The 17891-nt window shown below is 39.4% G+C and overlaps 1 long non-coding RNA gene across 1 annotated transcript; it reads right to left on the bottom strand.

The window, feature by feature from the left end:
• Positions 1 to 1470: 1470 nt before the first annotated feature.
• On the bottom strand, positions 1471 to 17875 carry LOC139828691 (uncharacterized). Its single transcript, XR_011740601.1, has 4 exons — positions 17752 to 17875; positions 8147 to 8259; positions 4947 to 5056; positions 1471 to 2305 (listed from the first exon to the last, which is right to left on the bottom strand). It is a non-coding gene; the product is annotated as an uncharacterized lncRNA (long non-coding RNA).
• Positions 17876 to 17891: the final 16 nt, after the last annotated feature.

The following is a 17891-nucleotide window of genomic DNA, read 5'->3' as shown; positions in this document are numbered from 1 at the left end:
CAACAGTTCCCATTCAAAGCATTTAATGATCTGTAGAATATTTGCCTCCAAAGAATATCAACAATAAGAATATATAACCTTCAGCTATTGAGACTTCAAAGATGCACTTCCCATATGTATATTGCTTTACAGTAGAACCTGTTCCTGTGGAATTTGGACAAATCTGTGTATTTTTATAAAGAACAAATGACCATGAGTAGACCGCAGTGAGTGGAGTAGTATAGACCTCTGAGGACTTTAAATATAGTGCATTTTTTTTAGGAAAAGGTATTTCCAGAGCTAGATGCCCACCTCACCCATATTCTTTCAAAAGAGGTGGGAATGTGTGTACATATTTTTTTATTTATTTATTTATTTTTTCCCTGATACGTAAGTGGTGGGGCGAAGGATTGGTTAACGGTGATAAAATACTACTTTTTATAAATATTTTGGGATTTGTTTTCTGACGACCAATATTTATCCCAGTTGTGAAGAAAAGTAAGTGATTTTGTACCAGGTAGTACAGCTCTGGTTACCAAGTATTCTGTGCTTTTAAAAAATAATTGGTAGATATTCCAAGTGCTGACTAGAGATTTGCACAGGACTAATCCCAAGACTAATGGAAAGCATATTGTGAAAACTCCACAAATCACCTGGAAAGTGTTTCCTCAGAAGCAAATAGATACCTGCTAAGGGGCAGACTCTCCTCACTTTTACGTAGGAAAATCCATTGGTATTAAGGGCACTGTTAATCTTGAGGAAGGACAATAAAATCTACTTCGTCTTCCCTCAAATGTGAGAACTTAGCGAACTTTCAAAGCAATTTTTCATTCTCAGAATTTGTTCCCAACATATTATTAGAAGTCTGCAGAAACATTCAGCGCTGGGTAAGTCTTCCCAGTGTATTTAAAGCAATACTGGATGCAATATAAGAAGCGGTTTGGCCTTTTAAGAAAACCATCAGTTCAAAGTATTTTCAGCATAATCCAGGACACTAAATCACTAGTTAAATAGAAACATTTACTGACAGCTTCAGTACAAATGTTTTATTGTGAAGAGCAATGCATATAATGACCATAGCTGTAGCCTCTTGGTCTGGCTAAACAAGGTGGTGGCGTTGGTGGGTAGATGTGATTAAAATGTCATTGCTAGGATGAAGCTGGCAGCTAAAAAGAAAACAGGAAGAGTCCCCACCAGGGATATTAAAGTTTTAGAAGGGCTTTAATAACTTCTGTGGGTATAGGTCTAACCCAGATAGCCCTATTTACTCTGAAGAGGGTAAAAAGATCCATCAAAGTCAATAAAGCCTTTCTGAAGTTTAATAAAATGGAAGACTATCACAAGCTGCTCCCATGTTGATAAGTCATCTCAGAGCTGGCTGAACCAACCAGCCTGAAAAGTAAAGTTTTCCATGTCCACGCTGAAATAAATTAAGCAACTGCAACAGCTCCAAGCTTGCTTTGAGCAAGTCCAAGCCAGCTTTCGTTTTCCTAATTCTACTGTCCATAGCAGTGTCAGTGCAGCCATACACACAAGTTAGTCACCCAGGGACCCACTGGTGTTTGTGCACTCACAGCAAACCCTGAGCTTCCACAGCAACGCTGCCCTGGGGACACAAGTACCCAGGCTGGGACAGACGAGCTACAATGAGCTACACACTCTACAGTGGATCCAAGGCTGTGTTACTATCCTAGCAACTAAATTGGAAATATTTTCATTAGTGTTTTAGTCTAACAAAAAAGAAAAACAATTCTGGGTTCAGTACTTCTATTTCTCCTTTGCTTTTCATGCAGCTTCTGTTTCTCATCACTACTCTTCTATAATAATCGTCTAGTTAATGTTGGGTCTTATTTCAATATTTATTACTAAATATCAAAGTTGACCAGGCAGAAAAACCCCCAAACAACCAAACCTCTACCACTTCCCAGACTTTGCAGAATTGGTTCACTACTAGTTACGTGCAATGTTAACACCTACCCTCACTTACTGAATACTTGAAGACCTTTGTAACTCAGTGTCATGGGCAACAGGCTTCAGAAGTATGATGACATCTACCATATTCGGCCAAAATTCTGGAGATTACTGCTCATGAAATGGTAGTTCAGTGATTTTGACAGCTAGTCTCCATCCCTCAGTACTTAAAGAAAAATAATTGTGCCATACTACCTTGGTATCTCCAGGGGAAGAAAAAATCTGTTTATATGTTCAGAGACTGGGTTTCCAGACTGGTGAGAATTGTTTTAGAAATTCTGCGGTCTTCTGAAGAAACAGATGTGTGCCTCCTGGTACCCTGATGCTCTGTATCTGATGCCGGCAGGTTCTTTCCCTGCAAAAAATGCCCAGAACAGCCTCATAGTATCTTGCTCATTCATCATTAGGCAGAAAAGAGATCAATAAATATGATAATGTTATAATTACAGTCAAAGTTGCATGCCAGAAAAAAGGTACTCTTCTGGCTCAGCTGAATTACACAATATTGCATTACAAATTCAATAATGTAAAATGTAAAGTGCATGGGTTTTATTTGCTAACATCCTACTTTTATTATTTCAGCTATTTATTTTTTCTTTAACTTTTGAAATGATCAGAGTAATACTCTCTACATAGTTATGTAGAATAAATGCCTACCAATCCAAATGAAACCCCACCGGTGTTCTCTTTCTTTCACCGACTTTTGATATTATTTGGACTAGAACAGAATACTGGATGCTGGTAGCTGTACTATCAGAGAAGAATGACAGTGACAGAGTTTGCAGAGAGGAAAGTAAACTAACTGAAATGGAAAAAATGGTAAATTTTGTATGCACAGACCCTTTTGTAATTATTTATAGGTATTTAGAGCTGTTATTATCACATCTGTAGTATAGTGTGTCCTTATATACAACACCCATCACCACAGGATATTTGCACTGCCTTTTCAATGTTGCTAAACTAGATTTCATTTTACTGCCATGAACTGACAATGAGGAGACATGCACCCCTATAAAATATTTCATTACTCATTTCTTCAAGGACCAGAGTTGAGAAAAAGTGCAGGAGGGCAACGCATATTTTATTTTATTCACAAAATTATCCATGTGTGCTGTGTGATGAGGGAGTTGCCATGAACAGTTCACCTTTTTGTTGAAGAAAGTAAGTTAGTAAGCAAGAAAGTATGCATAGACTTGTCAGCTTTTACATTAAGGTTGCCTCAGGGTAGCCTTCACTTGTGTGCTTTCCTCTATTTCTTTTTAATCCACATAGTTTGAGCACTGAAGCATAACCCATTTCTTCCTTAATTGATTCTAAGGTTAGAAGTAGATTGTTAAAAACCCCCTATAACAGTCCTTTAAATCTAGGGTTAAAGTATATTTGAGTAAATGCAATGTAGGCAAATATGTTAAGCTAGGTACGTGTTCTCAGGCTTTACTGGATGAGAGACTGAAATCCAAGTTCCTCCCAGTGAGAATGGGCAAAGCTGTGAAGAAATCAGGAAAACCCATCACAAATGGTGTTTTCTCTCCCAGATGAAGATCTGCTTTCTTATTTTTTATCAGCTACAAAAGTGTGACAAGATACTAATTTCTTTGCCTGAGTAAAAGAGCATTAGTAGTTAAACAGGAAATGTACTGCAGTATGAAATCTTCCAGATTTTCCAATATACTTTAAAAATTATATAAAGAGTACAAAAGAACAATGTCTCGATTTCCATATGGCATGATGGCAAACATCTCTGCTTAATGCAAGATATATCCAACTTTTAACTAAGAATTAAAGTTCAGAGACATCTCTTAAGGATGCTGTTGAAGCATGCACCAGCATTTTATGCTAGATTATTTCCATCGATAGGGTGTATTTAGACTTTTGACTCAGTTTGGGTAGGACTGGTATCTCCATATTCCCCAAGAGATATGGAAAACCACCTAGCAAATGCTGGAAGTATTTCAGTCAGATCCATTAACAAGAAGATCCACTCCGAACCACAAGTGTGCTTGTACTTTGGTTTGCAAGGAGACATCTACAAGCACTGATAAGGCAAGTTTCGGTTCTGCAGGTTGAACTGAAAGATAAAGCCTTACTTGGGCTTCTTATGTAGGAAACCAAAATGTGGAAGAAACCCAAACTGAGTGTAAAGGACTTTTTTCCACAATTATTTGATTGCAAAGATGTGTGCCTGATACAAGATTCACTCGCGAAGCCAAAAGCTGGTCAAGTAACAGCCAAGGTATCTCTACTAACTCAACATTACAACCCCATTTATTACGTAAAATTATTTGCTCTAAGAAAAACAGATATGATCATTCCACAGAAACACAAACGCCCCCAGCAATCACAGCTGGATCGCAGTTCTTGTCTGTGGTGACTGCCTTCACTTCCTATTCTTCTACGTGCCCACCATGGACTTCTTCCCACCTCCCCCTGCTCCAGCTACATCATCCACATTCTCAATCAGCTACAGGTGACAAGGGCAACTTGTACTTCAGCTTCTTTCAGCACTTCTCTTTGGACCATTTTTCCAACCTGGAAACTTGTACATGCTTTAGTCTAGACATGAATGCGCTGTCTGTTTTTGCTCCTCAGACAGCATCTTTTCACAGTAACTTCACACATTCTAGCTGAAAGTGGAACCTTGATATTTACCATTGGGGGAATGGAGGAAAACACACCATCGCTTTGGCAGCCCCAATCACTGCGTCCCTGGGCATCCTTTAACCAAAATTCTGGTGGCAAACAGGGGCCACTGACAGCAGTGGTCATGACTGAAGGATACCACAGCAGGGAAGAAGGTATCTTATTGCTGTAGAAGGGAGAAATTTCCTCAGCAGTCCCTCACAAGAGCAGAAATGAAGGAGGCCAGAATGTTCTCCCTGCGTGACAGCCGTGTCCTGCCGGGAGCTGCACCAGCACAGTGAAAATCAGGAGTCTGAGGAGAACCTGGAGGTGGAAGGTGCCTTGGTACCACCTTTGCACCCTCCCCACGCACCCACCTTGGTTCTGAGGCTGCTGAAAGACAAGGTCAGCTTCTTCCCACCCTTCTCCTTTGGGTCCTCTGCTTCCCACTGCAGCAGAGCAGCTGGCAACCAAGGTCTCAGTATACCTGAAATTAAAAAGAATTACCAAAGATGCTCAATATTTTTCGCCAGGCTGGTTTCTAGGATTGCAGGGTAAGTCCATTCCATCCCAAACGTACTGTCTCTGCAGGGCTGCAGAATTCCTCCTTCAAGCCTCGCTCTGTTCATCGCTCAGTACCCAACTTGTGCCTCAAGCCCAGGCCACATTACTGCTCACGCTTCATGAGCGCTAATACAGATTTTGTTTGAAAAGCCACACGTTAGCAAACCACAGTTATTTGCAAGCCTGGCCCAGGGCTAGTGTCAGACATCAACACATAAGCAGCACAGATATTTTATTTAATTAAGTCATGCCATCTGGGCCAACAATGAAGGCACTCATATGCTTTGCCTTTGCTTTCAGACTGCGTAGTGCTCTGTTCCCCCCAAAACTGTCCTAAAAGCCAAATCTCCATGGAGTTTAAAGAACACTTTCAGCTGTTACTTGCATTAAGCTGAATTTCTGCTGCAACATACTCAGGATTTTTCCTATCCTAATAAAGCGAGTGACCAGAGGCAGATTTATATGCCTTAGTTGTGTCCGAATGCTGCATCCACCATGCAGGAAATTACTAATGAGCAACTAAAAGAACCGTGCTATATATAGTATGTGTGTATACTACCACGTAGCCACCAACTTCTTCTGCCAAAGGTTATTTGCTACAAAAAACAAAGGTAGCACCAAGCATGCAGGCATTAGACAAGGAGACCTGCTACTCATATTCTGTGGGTTTTCCAGCCCCGCACTATTACTATTCCTGTCTACAGACCCTCCCAACAAAGATGATCCTTTCTACCAAAATCAGAGGTTTTCTAGCACACCCACAATGAACAGGAACCAAACCAAAATATTTTGCTCAGGTCTTCAGAAATATAAGCTTATGTTCAAAATATAAGCTCGGGTCTTCAGAAATAAGAAAAGCTTAAATGCTTTAAGTTTCCTGACTTACTCTGGGGGCTCAAAGAAATATAGGAAAAAAAATACCCTATGTAACTCAGTGCCAACTTCGTGCCATGGTCCCTAACCCCATCCCCAAACTCAGTGTCTAGTCATGCATTTCTCACATATGTTCAACAGCTCTAGAGCAGACTGAGCAGTTTAACTCTAAAAGCTATAGATACCTACAAGGTTTGAGAACACTCATAACTCCAAACGGGATTAAGAAACAAAACCCACAAAGAAAAGGTGCACAGACAGGAACGGATCACTCACGGCCTGTTCCGAGTTATTCTCAATTGTCCTTTACCCAGTGGCATGACATTGCAATTACAGTGTGACTCGCAAATGTTCAAAATTAATTAAATTATTTCAATAACTTTACTGAAATAGTTTAGTAAAGTTTAATAACTTCAGCTGAAATGGAGAGTTGAGCCAGACATGCAATGAAGTCACCGTCCATTCCCTCAAACTTACTCTTCATTCGATAGAGAGAGGATTTTATCATGCAAGTCAAATTTAAATAGGAACTGAAGGGTTTTGCCAAACTGAGGCCTAAGACCACGGAAATGCAATTTTTGTCTATTGTATTAAACAGCATAAGGTATTACTGAGGATATCTATAATATTCAGCTTTTAAAAGTTCTGAAACGGCATGTTCACCAAATTTTTGTGAGGTAAAAAATTTGGGAACACAAGCTAATATAAAAGCACCTCTGTATCACTCTCTAATCGCTGGATCTCTGTGATGTTACCCAAGTCTTTGCACTTCCTAGTTACAATTTACATCCTAATAAATTAAACAATTAATTCTAACACTTAGGTATTTTAGCACCAAAAAAAATTCTTTTAAAAAATTAAAAAATCCCCTCTCCATGTTATTAAAAGCAAAAATCAATTCATGTATCCTGGGAAACAGCATCACAGAGCATTTTCAAGGGAAAGGTTATTTTTACATTCCTATTTTCCAAGTTTCTGTATTTAGCAATGCTGGGCAGAAAGTCAAGCATTTCCTTTTTACTGCAGCAGATGCGAACTGCTGAAACTTCTCACGCTCTTGCTACCATCTTGCATTAAGAGAGCAGGAGTAAGTACTAAGCACTGCTAAAACATCTACGTTATAGACGGGAACAGCAGATGGATACTTCAGTCAAGGACTTCTCAGAACCATCAGCAATGAGCAATCAAGGTTCAAGGGTACCTGCAAATTAATTTCTTTAGCATCAAGTGTATTCTGGGCTACCACAGGGTGCCTGTTATTCTATGATTACGGCACTTATGTGCACAAACAGTTTTAATGGATCCGAAAGAAGTGTAACAGAGGTCATTACAAAGTATTTCACTAATGTACTTACGCTCATTTTCTTTGCTTCCAAAAATACAACCACAGTGTTTTAACATAGCTGGTTTATGTAGTAATGAACTTAGGAATATCAAACAGTAATGAAGATACTGTACAGAACAGCAAAACATTCTGGGGAAATTAAAGTATTGGAATGTGTTTTAGCGTGTCAGTTGATAAATCAACCAGAAAGGCTGGCATTGTCATTAGTAATTGTTTGGGAAAAAAAGGAATAGAATCACTTAATGAAAAGCATTCAGAAAGTGTTCAAAATAAGGCATTTAAAGAACTGCTAATACTGTTCTAAATATTTCAGAAAATATTTAAGAGGAGATGAATATGCTCACAAAGTGTAACATTCGTTTAGGTTTCCCAAGGACTGAAAAATCAACTTCCAACTTATTTATCCAAATGCAACCTAAAATTACTAAAAAAAAAAAAAGAAAAAAGAAAATGTACACTGCTAAATAAGCACAGACTTGAGGAAAAATGAAGTTGGGAGTATTAGGAAATAGCATATTCGGTAAATAGGAACTCTCCATATTTACACATGGCATGACTAGGAATGCAACCAAAGCAGTCCTTCTCTTGCATATGTCACAAAGAACTCATATATATTATATATAAAGCCAGCATTGCAAAAGGCATTTATTCGAATTGCAAGGCAATTCACACTTCTAGCTCCCAACAAAGAGAAAATCTTAAAAGGCTGAATACAAAGAACAAGTCTCATGACAGTGAGACAAGAGGATTTCAATTTTCACAATTCAAAAGGGATTTTGAAGACCTTAAATGTACCTCGAAGGTGCTGACCGTCCGTCTTTGCCTTTCCCAAACAGCTTCCTGACGCAGGAAGTCCTTGTTTTTGCTCTGATGTCATGGGCTCAGAAGCTGGTCAGCTGGAAGATTGTCTGTTATAGACACAGAAGATAAAGCAGACAAAGAGCAATGGCCAGAAACCAGAAGGAAATTTTCAGCAACAATGTAGGAAAACATTTTGAGAAAGGACAACTGGATCATGAACGGACGGACAGGGAAAGGATTATTACACTAGCAACATGTGAGTAGGGCACTGATGTGTCCTTAATGACACTGAAAGACGATAGTTTGAGAAAAATCCTTATAAGATATAAGACTGAATACTGCAGCATTGTACATCTTTTGTAGAGCTTATACAATCACGCTTCAGAACGCACAACTACATTACGAGGTATGTAGGCCAGAAGATCACCAGAATTTTGTTCAGTTTGTAAAGAATTTGAAAAGTAGGAGTTATGGACATCAGAATGGCAATTTCTTCAAAGCATCCAAATTCAGAGGAGTTACATCAGCCATCCAAAAAAAAGAGCATGCATAAGTACATAGAAACTGAAGACAAAGATAAGAGGAGAAAGTGAAAGCACACTGAGCTGAAAACCAGACTGGACATAGGCAGAAAGATGAAGTCACCTCACAAGAATATCATAATCCCTCCTTTGTCTTAGTGCAGCAAGAGGACATAACAGTCTGAAGTCCACCCAATTTGGATTAAGCATGTTCTTAAAATCAACAGGATTTTAAAATGTGCTTTAGGTGCTTTGTTGATCAGGATTAATATGTTGTACAGTGTAAAAGCAATAGCTTCACAATGACAAGGTTCAATATTTCTGTCTGCCTTAGAATTTTTTGGCACCTGTGGCTGCTTCGTTTGGACCACGTCATGAGACTTACGTACTTGTTGAGCTTTCCCTCCTTAGGTTTTATCTATTTCAGCAGAAGGACATATATAGGGTAAAACTTCACATGTGAGCTTGGAGCATTAAATCCAGTCCACAATAAACAAGATTTCAAACAAACATGAACAAGAATAATTTTCTCGCTGCTTAAATGATCTTGGTAAAAATGCCTCAATGCTATGGCCCTCATCGAAAAAGATCGGGCCAAAATGTGTAGTTCCTACATTTACCACTCTAAGGACAATTTCTGGACTTTATCTTTCTAAAACAGATACACAATGAAAAGGAAAGCAACTCTATAACAGTTACTGCAATTCCTCATCTTAATGCAAAAAAACATGCACAGAAATTTGTAGATGCAAGTCAAGCTGAAAGCTCAACACCAAGTCTTCATCCTCTAGCTCCAATATTAAAACATGTCACTTCCTAAAATTTCAAGACTGTGACAATTTACTCGTAGTAATTGAAAATCAAAAGATTTCTTTTTGGCCTATACATTCTCTAGTACTTAACTTTTGTTATGGTGAGGAGTATCTCTCTTACGTAAGCTTCTACTAAGAAAATAAAATGTCCCTGTTGTAAATCTAAATTTTGGTTTGATATTTTTGTGGATTGTGAAGTGGTATCAGCTGTTGGTTGAATTTGTAATCTAATTGCTCTTAAATTTCAGAAAGTTATTTAAAGTCACTGAGCACATGCTCCTGTATTTGCTCACACGCATGCTACATAGACAGACGTGTATTTATACATCATATGCAAACTATCTAAGTATCTATGTGTGCATGGGCATAGATACTTTCGATACCTATAAACACTGTGCCTCCTCACTCCTTCGAAAGGGTGACGAAATTCCTATTGACATGAACTGATCAAGATTTCAGTCCGACTTCTAAGCTGGGGCTTCCAAGCAGGTGTCAGGATTGTAGAAAGGCCCTGTACTATTATATAGTCCAAAACCAGAATACAGGGTCAAAACATGCCACAGGTTAAGAATCACTGCTTAATGCTATTTAATTCCAGCAAAATTATGTCAGCCTGCCTTTAACATAGGTTTTTCCTAAATTTTCCTCCTGCTGTTTCACCTGACTGGATTAATCTGTTTTCCACTCAATGGTATGAAATAGTTGTGTGACAAAGTGCAATAGAAATCCCAAACAAAATATAAAATTAAATATAAATTATTTGAAAGTATGTTACAGCAAAGGATAAAAACGCATAATTTTATCAACGAAAAGAAATGACTGTCAAAAATTCAACACATAAAGTACATACAAAATATACAATCTGGTTTTTTTCATGTTTGAAAAATTACATTAATCCTTTTAGTGAATTTTTTTAACGTGTGGAGTACATTAGTCTGGATTAACGGATGGTGTTTATCATACTTTGTATTGTGGTTTCAGGAAATAGTCTGGCAATGCTAGGTTTCTACAAATGGATTTAAAATTAATCAACATCTATTTATGAGAAAGTTTAAACCATTATTAATACACTGTAAATACAGATCTCCTTAGAGCTGACCCCAAGTGTCTACCATCTGCTCAACTGTTGTAATCACATTTTTAAAGAGCATGGTCATACATAATGATTCTTCTCAGGAAAGAGCATCCTTAAGTACATCAGCATCATTTTAAATTCCACTTGTGTAATGCAATAATTTCCTACTGCCCTGTGCTAAGGAAAAAAGCATATGGTGGTGACTAAAAGCCAATCAAGCAATCCTCAATTTCTTTTCTGTGTTGCATGGGTGATGAAGGACTTTTTATTTATATTTAGAAAAAGCTACCAAAAACCTATAACTCTCATAACTTTTTTTTTTTTTTTTAATTAAACGTAAGTATTCTCACTGGCTTAACTAAAGTAGTCCTGATGTTCATATAGGCATAGATTGTATTAACTCCAAATATAAAAGTTGTAGTAAATTCACAGAATCCCAGAATGTCAGGGATGAGAAGGGACCTGGAAAGCTCATCCAGTGCAATCCCCCCGCCGGAGCAGGAACACCCAGCTGAGGTTCCACAGGAAGGTGTCCAGGCGGGTTGGAATGTCTGCAGAGAAGGAGACTCCACAACCTCCCTGGGCAGCCTGGGCCGGTGTTCTGTTACCCTCACTGAGAAGAAGTTCCTTCTCAAACGTAAGTGGAACCTTTTGTGTTCCAGTTTGAACCCATTACCCCTTGTCCTATCACTGGTTGTCACCGAGAAGAGCCTGGCTCCATCCTCCTAACACTCACCCTTTATGTATCTGTAAACATTAATGAGGTCACCCTTCAGTCTCCTCTTCTCCAAGCTCCAGAGCCCAGTTCCCTCAGCCTTTCCTCACACAGGAGATGCTCCACTCCTTTCAGCATCTTGGTGGCTGCGCTGGACTCTCTCCAGCAGTTCCCTGTCCTTCTGGAACTGAGGGGCCACAACTGGACACAATATTCCAGGTGTGGTCTCCCCAGGGCAGAGTAGAGGGGCAGGAGAACCTCTCTGACCTACTGACCACCCCCCTTCTAATCCACCCCAGGTACCATTGGCCCTCCTGGCCACAAGGGCCCAGTGCTGGCTCATGGTCATCCTGCTGTCCCCAGGACCCCCAGGTCCCTTTCCCCTATGTTGCTCTCTAATAGGTCATTCCCCAGCTTATTCTGAAACCTGGGGTTGTCATTTGCTGCAGTTTGCTGCAAATGTGAACTTTATTGGCTAAATAGTATTTCAATTATTTAACCCAGATGAAATCTTGTTTTTTTGAGAGAACTGAACTGCATCTTTGGGGGAGACTGTTATTTGTAGCACTGAAGTATCATTTTGGAAGTATGCTAAAAAAAAAAAAAAAAAGCAACACACAAAGAGAGGGACAATTTTTCTCTCCCATCTCTGTCTCAAAAACCTTCTCTATTTAGACATCTGGTCTTTACCCTCTGCGTGTGGAAATGATGTTTCATATTTTAGACCTGGAATTAGGTCCCAGAATATAACACACAATCATGGGAGCTCTTTCTGGGTTCCAGGTAAGATTTTTGGGTTGCTTGCGGCCACCACAGGCTGTTGGGCTCCATGGGGCTTGGCTGCAATTCATTGTTTGTGCTTGATTATGAAAACCAAGAATGAAACCATTTCACCCCACTGGTTATAGAACATATTTTCAGCAGTAATCAGCTCTCCCTTGGAGATTACTGGAGCGTTTTGGTGTTGTTGAGTTTTCAAGCCAAGGATTTACCATTCCAGCTAAAGTTTGTAACTTCAAAAAATAATTTCATCTTTGTATGTTATTTTTGAAATATTTTCATTGGAAGTAAATTATGCATGAGGTTTACTCAATACTGTGACACACATATAGTAGTCATATTTTCTATGGTATTTCCATTGGTATTCAACAGTCTTATAGATAGATGGAATGACTACCTCTAAATCAATTGAGAAATTATTCCTGATTTAATATGTTTAACGTTCTTCAAACGCTACTAGAACAAACCACTCCTATAATTCTCCCAGTTAAAACAAGCAAATAAACACCAAGGTTTCCAACGACTGAAACAATTCATAGTAAAATGCAGAGTTTTTCAGCTTTAAGTCACAATGTCAAACCTACCAGCAGCTGGTAGATCCAGAAAATAGTTCTCATGGGATGATTTTGTAAGAGTCCAACATTAAATCATTTTCTCGTCACTGCAGCTCTGCAGAGTTTGCTGAGCTTCCTTCAGATCCACAACTACCTGAAAGGAGCTTGGAGCATGGAGGGGCTTGGTCTCTTCTCCCAAGCAGCAAGTGATAGGACAAGAGGAAATGGCCTCAAGTTGCACCAGGTGACATTTAGATTGGGATATTAGGAAAAAATTCTTCACTGAAAGGTCTGTCAGGCATTGGAACAGGCTGCCCAGGGCAGTGGTGGAGTCACCATCCCTGGAGGGATTTAAAAGGCATTTAGATGAGGTTCTCAGGGCAATGGTTTAGTGCCAGAGTGAGGTTATGGTTGGACTCAGTGATCCTGAGAGTCTCTTCCAACTGAAATGATTCTATGATCGGCTCACCAGACCATGTTGGTGGATACGGCAGGTGATTTCCCATGTCCAAATGGATCCGTCTCTTCCACCAAAACAGTCCACGATTTCTCAGGGAACACAGAGAAGAAATTTTACAGACTATGAAACCACTTGGTGAGTCTGTCACTGCATGGAAAACTGACTTCAGTAAGGACACCAGTGACTGTGCAAGTCACTGATGAAACCTAAAACTCCTTGCTTTGAAATTAAGTGGATATCCTGAATGCACAGGATGACACTGAACAATGCACATTCACTCCAGGCACTTGGGTCTACTATTATTATATCTTGTGAAGAAATTGTTAGACATACAAAATCAATTCTACCTGCAATGGCAAGTCTTATATTTCTGTTTTGTAGCTTAGTGATGTTCACAGGAATTCAACAGATGGGGATGGACAGGACTTGAGCGAAGTCCCTGAAATGCTCTCAGCGGCCACGATTGTGCTGTTCCCATGGCTGGTGACTCCAGGAACGGCTGGAGCAGCCCCCACTTCCCAGGTTACTTCCAGAACAGGAATCAAGGGCTCAATTTCAGCCATGAAGGAAATCCAAATGATTTACTCTTTAACAACGGGCACAAATTTATGTCTGTGGAATCTGATGAATTTCCAAGTCAGGGAATTATTACTTACAGACATCCTCCCGTCTGTTAGCGTCAAGCCAACGAATGAAGAAAATGTTTGAGTAAGACTTTGAAAGCTCCTTTGCAAGTTGTTGTTCTACAAAGAAAGTCATTGGCAGTAAATTGCTTAGCTGTTCTTGGCAAAGTTAACAGAAACTTGCCCAGCAGTCAAAACCAAAGTTTTGGTCACCTAGAAAAAATTTCCTTCAATGGACACATTCAATTAAAAAGCGTGGCTACTGGAATAATTACTATTTATTTGTTAATATTTAGTATTTCTTATTTTCAAATGGGACTAATTACATTAATTTATTAGTAATTATTGCAATGCATTCATATATTCATCATTGATTTAACTATATTAAATGCACAATGCCAATTAGTATTAAATAAATGGACTACAAACATGTTTTTACAGACATACTTGTGCCCCATGCTCACCTTGCAGGATCTTTTCTTTCTTATATACAGGTACACAGGTACCCTCAATTTAGTGCAGGTTATAAATTACTTCAAACTGTTCAGTATCTTTTCATACACCTAGGATAAACACAGTACAATGCTTATTTGTAGTAACACTTAAAAGAAATGTAGGGCCATTATTAAAGGATTAAAATTTAAATCTATTGAAATCTGCAAAGACACCTGCTCTCCTGAACTGTTCTAGGAGGAGGTCACCAGGCCTTACCTCAAACTATATATAATGTGTTTTGGAACAGCCAAATAACTCTTTATTAGCAGATAATGCCGAAGGAATGTCCGTAATTTGGCTTTTATAGGAATAATGACCATTATGAAAGAAATAAGCCAAAGAAATGTGTTTGTGATTTCCACCTGTGTTTGCTCATGGATTCCCACCTGTCAGCAGAGCTGTGACAGATGCTCCAGCCTGTGACGGGTGTCACCGACTGCCCAAAGCCCATTAACAGAACCTCTGTAAGGCCAACAAAGCAAACCAAAGCGCAGCTGCTTTGGCCGCATTGTCTCTGCCAAAGTCACCCTGCGAGCAAGACGCGGAATTTCCAGCTGTCTTTCAACGCAGCGTCGGCTTTTCCCCCCCTGCACTGACACCATCACGTGCTCCAACCTTCACCAGGAACCTCCTCAGAAGCTTTTCCTTTAGATTTATGGGTTAGCAAGCAGAATACAACAGAACACAGGGGGAAACAACCCAAAGAAAATCTTGGGTATGAGCTGAAGTGTCTAATTTCTTCAATTGGTTTTATTAGATTAGTTGCTAAACCTTAAGTTTCCCATGTACAAGAGTAAAACATGCTGTTCACACTTTCAGATTCCCTTGTTTGATTAGTTTTAACTCTCATAACTAAATATATTGAAGATCTCTCTACATAATAAAGAATTTCTTATTATTTCTTATTATGTTTACATACCTTGAATATAATTTGTTTTATTATTTATATTACCTATTATAATATTTATTATAATATTGTATTCCAAAATTTGTAAGTATCTGACAACATCTAATTATCTGACACATGGGAAATATTTAGCTAAGTTTGTTACATTTGCCAAAAACTGAACACTACAAAAATAACTATTTAAGAGTTGTTTCATTTGGGACCAATTTACAGACGTGAAAGCATAGTGTCCTTGTATAACTCACAAGTGATATGATATATGGTAAAGCAGCATAAACAAACAACAGCCACAAATAAGTAATTTTGCTTTGGAGTCTCCTTGTGTGTTTTAATTATTCTGCTTATTACCATTCAATAAATGTGCTACATACACAAACCTGTTTGGCATTGACTAGCTGCAAACCAACCTGATTGGCAATCACTTTATGTGTGTGATTAATTAGCAATGTGAAACATGATCTACCTTGACTTGAGCAAGTCGTTTGACACAGTCTCCCACAGCATCCTTACAGCTAAACTGAGGGAGTGTGGTCTGGATGATTGGGTAGTGAGGTGGACTGTGTGTCAATGGTCAAATGCCACAGTAATCATAGAATCGTTTTGGTTGGAAGAGACCCTCAAGATAGTCGAGTCCAACCATGACCTAACTTGGGCACTGCCCCATGTCCTGAGAACTTCATCTCCGCGTCTGTTCAACCCCTCCAGGGATGGTGACTCCACCACTGCCCTGGGCAGCCTGTTCCAATGCACCACAGCCCTTTGGGGAAGAAATTGTTCCCCAGATCCAACCTCAACCTCCCCTGGTGCAACTTGAGGCCATTTCCTCTGCTCCTGGTGCTTGTTCCTGGGGAGCAGAGCCCAAACCCCCCTGGCTCCAAGCTCTTTCAGGCAGTTCAGAGATCAGAAGGTCTCCCCTCAGCTCCTGTTCTCCAGCTGAACCCCCCAGGTCCCTCAGCCGCTCCCATCACACTTGTGCTCCAGCCCCTCACCAGCTCCGTTCCCTTCTCTCAACTTGCTCCAGCACCTCAAGGCCTTTCTTGGTGTGAGGGGCCCAAAACTGTCCCCAGGATTCGAGATGCAGCCTCGCCAGTGCCCAGCACAGGGACGGTCACATCTGAAGTGTCCACCAGGCTGAAGGGTTAATGGCGAGGACAGAGAGCAACCATGAGTTGGGCTAATGGGTGAAAGAACTTGAGAGCATAAGTGATGAGGGTTAAAGAGACACGTGAATCTCTTGCGTTATTTCTGTTCTTTTCAGCTAGATTTGCTTTTATAGCGAAGGAGGGCTCATCACTCCCACTAGCAGACATCCACCACCTTTACTTGTGTGCTTAATCCCAGCTCAGCATGAGATCAGGGCACAGAACAACCAGCACTGGTATCAGATGCACAGTTATGTAGCTATAACCTAAAACTAACAAACAAAAAACAACACTGTCAAAACAACACTGTCAAATTGCAAGCACTGAACAAGAACTTCTGCCAGGACAATTTTCTTTTCTTGTGACATCAAGGAAGATGTAGATCTCATTAAGCTTAGAGCTGTTAAGCTCCCCATGTAAAGACAGCAGTAATTACTTCCTCCCACACTGTTCCTAGTGGATAAAAAGGTAATTCCTGTGTGCAATAAATACTGAGTCACATAAACTCTGTGTTAAACACAAATTCTTGCAATGGAAAGCATTTCAGAAATGCAGCTCTAGAACACTGCTATGGTTACGTTATCTCAGGCAGCAGAGCCACCTGGTAACAGCTGCTGAGATAACATCATATGAACAAAGTAACTGAAATTAAAATGCAGGTGCCAACTTTTCAGTCCTGATCCACAGATAAACTTATAGAATCATGAGCATGAAAGTGTAAAATTAGGTCCTTAGGAAACATCCCCTTTATTCAACTTTATTTACCCAGGACTGCATTTAACAGCCATGGAAGACTGAAAATCAATGATGCAGAAAGGACTTGGTAATTTATTTTGTAAAAATTTTCTTAACATTTTTTTGGAACCCATAGCTGGATATCTATAAGAAATTAAATGGAATTATGACATGACTGTGAAAAGGTAGGAAGGACTGAGTTTTACCTTTCAAAATTTCTCTAACCACCACGCGCTGATTCAAATTTATTTTTCTGAAATGGTTTTAAGTGTAAAATTCAATATTTCACTATGAAATACACTGTTTATTTCTTAAAATAAGTCACTATTTATCTATGATTTCTGCTTTTCTATGCATGATTTATCATGCACTGCGCAAAATAAAGAATTCCACACTCCTTTCCTGTACCAGATATACTTGGTTCCAATAATTACTATTTCAGGTTAGTTACTTCTTTATGTTCATTTTGCTGTAGGATAAAGGAAAGCACTTTGCAGTGGAAAAGAGATTTTGGCCTGCTGAATCAAGTACTTAATTACCAAATACACCGCAGAAGGTGTTAACACGTAAGAAGCAGTTTGTTAAGTGCATATCAGTAGCAAGAACTTAACATTTCAATGTGCAATTATTTCTCGAAGTATTTCTTGAAAATAAAATGCACCTACCCACAGGTTTAAAATGAGAAATGAAACCATTTGAGAAGAAAAAAAAAGTTAAAGTGACATTTCATTACTTTAGGATTTACTACAATTTTTCACGTTAAAGTATTGTCCGGAGTACCTTATTGTTTGTGGCAGACGTACGATATCTGTACGTTTGTGGTTGACGTGACGCAGAGCAGGGGCTGAGGGGGTTAATTTTCTCCTTTCCTTCGGGAGGCCTGGGTTGAAATGCAGTTCAAGTCACAAGTGAAAATGAGT

The sequence above is a fragment of the Patagioenas fasciata genome, chromosome 10 (genome assembly GCF_037038585.1).
Source record: "Patagioenas fasciata isolate bPatFas1 chromosome 10, bPatFas1.hap1, whole genome shotgun sequence".
In the NCBI taxonomy this organism is placed as follows: Eukaryota; Metazoa; Chordata; class Aves; order Columbiformes; family Columbidae; genus Patagioenas; species Patagioenas fasciata.
Note: the sequence above shows the minus strand (reverse complement) of the source record. Positions and strands in the feature narration are given on the sequence as shown.